This window comes from Siphateles boraxobius, unplaced genomic scaffold, assembly GCF_051911475.1.
Source record: "Siphateles boraxobius isolate OS27281-9 unplaced genomic scaffold, OSU_SipBor_1 46, whole genome shotgun sequence".
NCBI lineage: Eukaryota > Metazoa > Chordata > Actinopteri > Cypriniformes > Leuciscidae > Siphateles > Siphateles boraxobius.
In genome coordinates this window covers 8,040,922-8,046,974 of record NW_027509097.1, presented here as the reverse complement: position 1 = coordinate 8,046,974, position 6,053 = coordinate 8,040,922, and the positions used below count along the sequence as shown (strand labels likewise).

Below are 6,053 nucleotides of genomic sequence, written 5' to 3'. Positions count from 1 at the left end.
CACGCCGGAAATCCGGCGTGGCGCCGGAGCGCTATCAGGCCTGAACCCTGCATAGGGAGCTTAAGGGAATGTCATCCAGCAAGGCTTCCTTACATTTCATGCAAGAAGCGTTGACCTTGAGTGATGTGCCCGTCACCATCTATAGAATGTTCAAAGTTAGTGACTTTTTTTATGTTAGTGACCAATGTTTATCATGTTTCACTGATAAGATTCTCTGTTTCTGTCAGTTTCAGACACACTCTCTCTTTCTTTCCATTTCTGCCCCTCATCTCTCTGTCCCTGCTGTCTCTGGAAAAGAATAAAGCACAAGGTTCTATTCTCATAGGCTTGGCTTCTGGAGGACTGCAGATCTCTGAGGTAAGTCTAAATTCAAGGCCAGTTACATTCAGTGTTGAAGGTATTGCATTACAAGTAACGTGTGTTACATAATACGATTACTTTTTTCAAGTAACTGTAAAGTAACGCATTATTTTAAATTAAATTAACGCAAGAAACTTTGTTTTCCCTTTAATTTAACTTTCCCCAACACAGGATACATCATTCATGCCAGCCATATGGAACTGGACAGACTAATCATATTCTACCAATACATGTTAAGTTTTCTATAAAACCAGCACCAACCAAACTGACCTAGAACCGAATAGAAATTCATGTGAGTCTAATCCAGTCTTTTCTGTAGGGTTGATTAACGGGTCCTCCTGTAGGGTCCTCCTTTCAGAAGTGTGTCTTGTTTTTACCCTCCAGACGCTGAATGGAAAACAAAAGTTTCTGTATGATATGCCATGGTCAGACATTCATTCCATTACATTTCAGGTGATCATTGCATTGTTACTGTTTACAAATTAAACAATCACTTGTGACATAAGAACATCCTTCCGAGGAACCACATTTTATTCACAATGTTCTACAGTATGTCTGTTTTTCAGTTTAAGAATGAGTTGTGGTCTTGGTTGCACTACAGGGCAGGAAGTTTGACATTCGTGCTGATGGCTTACGTAAGCAAAAGATGGTGTTCTATACTGTTAACTTTATTATTATTCCTTTTTTATTTGAATGTTTTACTTAACTAGACATATTTTTACACACACTCTGGTTTTGAATGTGAGTCCTGCCTGTGTTTAGGGACCCACAGAGAGATGTACATCACAGATGGAGCTGATCTGGACATGGAGGACAGCGAAGATTAGCTTCCACGAATGAAATTCCTCTTAGACCAGAAGACAAATGTCAAAGGTAAAGAATGAGAATGATGTAACTTCCCCATTGATAGCAGAACCACATGGAATTAGAGGTTTTTTGTTTTTTTTAGAGACTGAACAAAACACTATGGGAGTGGTCTGGCTGCGCAGCGGAGCCATTTGTATGTGAGGTGAGAAGCCAAATTGTGAAACCATATATTATATTAACTTGATATTTCACAAACCATGAAAATTAGTTATTTAAATGAGAGCATAAAATATAATCAGGATCTAGATGTCACCTTACCTCGGGAGGAGCACAGTAACGGTCTACCAAAGTAACCACTGCTGTGTGCCATTGAAAATAATGCCAATTGTTTTTTTTAAATAAAAAAGCTTCCTAATTGCACTACTTGAAAAAATATGCATTGCATTACCTTGCTTGCATTTTAATGCTTTCTATTTTTAGGGCCTGCAATTTTATGGGCTGAAATTCAACATGGTTGTACTGTATATTTAAGCTTCTGTGAATATTTAAATTCAAAACATTTCATACACATTCATTTTTTTTAAATTCAACAAAACCTTTCAGATTTCACTTCCAAAATATGAATTCTGCTTAAAAATACAACCTATAATATTTGACAGTCAAATTACGATCCATTTCATTTCGTTTTAAAATATTGTATCCACAAAATCAGAAATAGTGCAATTCAACAAGCTTTTTTGTTTTAAAAAACATTTGCCATTATATTTTACTTCCCTTTTACTTTCACATACTGTATGTGAAAGTCAGCTAGAAATCCCCCTTGTCCTTGACTCATAAACATGCCCTCTTCCCACCATTAGACAATTTGGGGCCAATAGACCATATAGACCTTATATCACAATGTCAGGTCAGGTCACCACAGTGACCTCTTTATTCAGTCAGCCACGGGTTTTTTTTTGCAGGGTTTTTTTTTTATCCTCCTCTTTATCCCAAATGAGATTTAAATCTTAAAGTAATGGAGCAATACAATTAAAGTTCCTCTAGCTTCTGATGCATTTTTGCTTTTCAAATAATTTGATATAAGGATGTTTAAAAATGGAATGGAAAATACGACACAAAAATATATACTTATAAGGACCACTTGACCTTTGAATAACGGTCACTACTGTTTGTGACTTCAAGATGAATGTCTAAGGATCATTTATTAATGCCCTTATTTGTGTTATATGTGCAGATGTTTCAATGGCCCCTTGTGGCTTAGAGATGAGTGTTGATGAGCCAGAAGAAATGTTTGTGGATGACCCTGAAGACATCCTGCGTTTAGTAGAGCTGGTGGAGGGTGTATCTGCGGATGGTCCTTTACCTCTGCCAATTTCTTACTGAAAAGGTGAGACCAGGATGTGGTATTATGACACGTGAATGTAGCTTTTTAAATAATAGTCTCATACACTGTTTCAATAGGGTCAGTGAGATTTAAAAAAAAAAAGAAATTATTACTTTTATTCAGCAAGGATGCATTAAAATGTTACAAAATATATTTATTTCAACTACATGCTGCTCTTTAATTGTCTGTTCATTAAAAATACTGAGATTTTTTTTATCACGGTTTTACACGAAAATATTAAGCCGGAGAACCATTTTTAAGATTGATCATAATAAGAAATGTTACCTGAGCACCAAATCAGCATATTATTTCTGAAGGATCAGGTGACACTGAAGACTGCTGAAAATTCAGCTTTGCCATCACAGGAATAAATTACAGTTTAAAACAAACCTTTGAGTGGTAGTGTACATGAGTTATTTCCATCCTGTAACATGGTGAAATTAATCAAATCAGTTAATGTCAAACTATAGCCTACCCTACTGAAAAAAACCCTGCTCGAATTAGTCTATACAGCTCATAGCTGGTTTAAGATGGTCTCCTAACATGACTAGCTGAAAAGTGTCCTAAACCAGCCAACAGGTCAGTGGGAGACCAGCCTAAACTGATTTAAGAGAATTTTTAAACAGGGTAGTCTTTCAGTTGGGTAGTCTTCTGATGCACCTGTTAATATGTTTAACAGCTTAGGGAATGAAGGACACTGAATAAAATATATTTCCTGTATTCTATCTGCAGGTCACATTAAGAGCAACGAAAAGATTCTCTGGAGATTCTCTTTGTGCATGCTATGAATGAATTTCCACTATGAACCATTTTTAAAAAAATACCTCCACATTGTTATATACCTTGTAGCAATATAGATTTTTTTTGTACTTCCCCTTTAAGTACTTTCACTCACTGGCTTCTCCTCCCAAACTATACTCTGACAGGATTGGAGGAGAGTAAAATTGACAACTGAAATGAGTATATAGCAGCAAGGTTTAAAGAGTATAGAGTTATGTTGTACTGACGAGTCGAGTGCGTTACAGTCCCGTTGGAGGTTGTTTTTGCGGATGGATTACAAGAGAAGAGTGTGTTTTCGGGCATCGTGGAAATAGGAGGTAGTACTGCTTGGTTAGCCTCTCCCTAGCGGGTGTGTCCGTTAATCTACGCATGCTTTCGCATATTTGGACTGGAGTTTTGTACCAGTAAATCGTTGGCTTGGAGGAGCGAACGATAGGAGCAAGACGGACTGACGCTGCCTATGTTCCCGAGTCACTCATCTTGACCACCTGTCCTGCCAACTTGGGTCAGTGTTGCGTTGCTATATTTCCAAACCCGAAATCAATTCTCACTCACACACACACACACACACACACACACACACACACACACACACACACACACACACACACACACACACACACACACACACACACACACACACACTTACTCACTCACTCATACTGCAGAATTAACGAGTGCTAGTTTTTCTTTTGTTTTTCTCTCTCTCTACTTTTTGAACATAAAGATATAGTACTACTGTTTTTTTTTTTAGTGTTGATTTTTTTCTTTTCTTTTTATTTTTTTTTACTATTTTTGAAGTAAAGTGTGTTGATGAAAAAAAAAACTTTCTAATTTTAGTAAAGAAAGTGCATATAATTTCTTATGTAGTTTCATCTGTTCCTTTCTTTTTGTATGTAACGGGTGGTTGTAGCTATCCGGGACTATAATATAAATCTGTGTGGCAGGAGTATAGTTGTCTGGCACCCGAACATTAATGATTGATTATTTTTTTCGAGGCCTTGGGACTGAGAGTCAATGTGACACTGTTGGGAACCGACAACAGCAATCGTTATCGTGGTCTCGCGGTTGGGACTCTACGTTACCACGCAGGAGACCCGAGCTCGATTCTCACCAAATAATTATTTTTTTGTGTTCAAATTATTTTATTTTTTTCCCTTATTGGGCGACCACCGTTACAGAAGTGGCGCCCGAGCAGGGAATTGAACCAAACTTGAACTAAACTTGGACTAAACATGAACATTTGTAATTTGGGACTGTGAACTTTGGAAAATGTGTGGATTGTGAGCATGTGAACCCCTGGACTTGTGAATAATCTTTGTCAATTGGTGTTGTTTGCTTTTCAATATGTGTTTTTTCTTTTTTCTTTTGAATAAGGTTTTTTTTATGGTGTTTAGGGAAAATGTTAAAAATTGACTATTGAGGAAAAAGCTGTTGGTTTTTTTTCCTAAACCCCTGTTGCCCACATACAGTATCTTGATTCTCTTTTATTCATTTTCCAACATTTGCAATACACCCAAACATTACCAGACATGGGCACTACCCCTCCTCCATACTCCACTTATGTGGACATTGATGAACCGGATGCACCACCCAACATTTCCACTCCATACAGCTTCCCCTATCCAGGAACCCAGGTGCGGATGCTCTCCCCTGCTCTAGGAGGCAGTATATCAGTGCAGCCCCTCACTTGGGCCCCAGAATCTGACAACATGCAATTTTGTACGTCCCCTGATGTTACGTCTCTTTCCTCAATGGATCAGCATGCCCTGCCCGGCATCCTTCCAACCCCTGGGAGGGAAATTCACCATTTCACTGCTCAGGTACAAGGTAACTGTGACCATCTGAGGGAATTCATGAAAAACCAGGAGAAAACTGTAAATGAGCTTACCCAGGTATTAAAGGCATCCTCTTCCCACCGTGAAAGCCAGATCAACGATCTTTCGGCCAAGGTGGAGACCAACAAACAACAGGTTCTCACCTTACTGACGGCATCTAAACAACAAGAGGTAGCTGAGACCGACCAATTGGTTAAGGCTGTGAAACTGATGTTCTCGAAGGAAATTCAGAAAATGGAATCAACTATTACTTCTGTAGTTAAGGATGAGGTGGAAAGGCTACGAGTAGAGATCCAACAGGATATTCAAGCCATCCAACACATCCTTCTGGGTGGCCTTGATAATGTAACCACAAATCTTCAGCAATGTGAAACCCAAATTAACAAATGTCGTACCTGTGTAGCCGAGCTGCGAAATGATTTCCAAGTGTACAAAAAGAAAACTGTTGAACCTCAAATGAAAGAAACAACAGCTCAAGTTCCGAGTATTACACCCCCAACACCCCAAGCACCAGAAACCATTTCAACCCCTCTATCAACCCCTATGGTAAAAAGTGACCATATTAAATTAACCTTTCCCACTTTTGGGCGGCATACAGATGATATTGACCCCCTATTGTACTTGACCAAGTGTCAAGATTTTCTGGCTCTACATCCTTTGACAGATGCAGACCTACTGGCAACCTTCCGCACAGTATTGCATGGCACTGCACGTGACTGGTGGGAAGTAAGTCGTTTTAATATAACTATTTGGAAGGAATTTGAGACCTCATTCCTCTCTGCTTTCCTGTCCGAGGACTATGAGGATGAGCTGGCTGAACGTGTCCGTACTAGAGTTCAAGGGGAGAAGGAATCAGTTAGAGACTTTGCATTCACTTATCGTGC

At 38.8% G+C, this 6,053-nt stretch overlaps 1 long non-coding RNA gene across 1 annotated transcript; it reads left to right on the top strand.

Moving 5' to 3' along the window:
• The first annotated feature begins 291 nt into the window (after positions 1–291).
• LOC143710261 (uncharacterized) lies at positions 292–1,024 on the top strand. Its single transcript, XR_013194504.1, has 3 exons — positions 292–357; positions 745–813; positions 962–1,024. It is a non-coding gene; the product is annotated as an uncharacterized LOC143710261 (long non-coding RNA).
• The last annotated feature ends 5,029 nt before the right edge of the window (positions 1,025–6,053 follow it).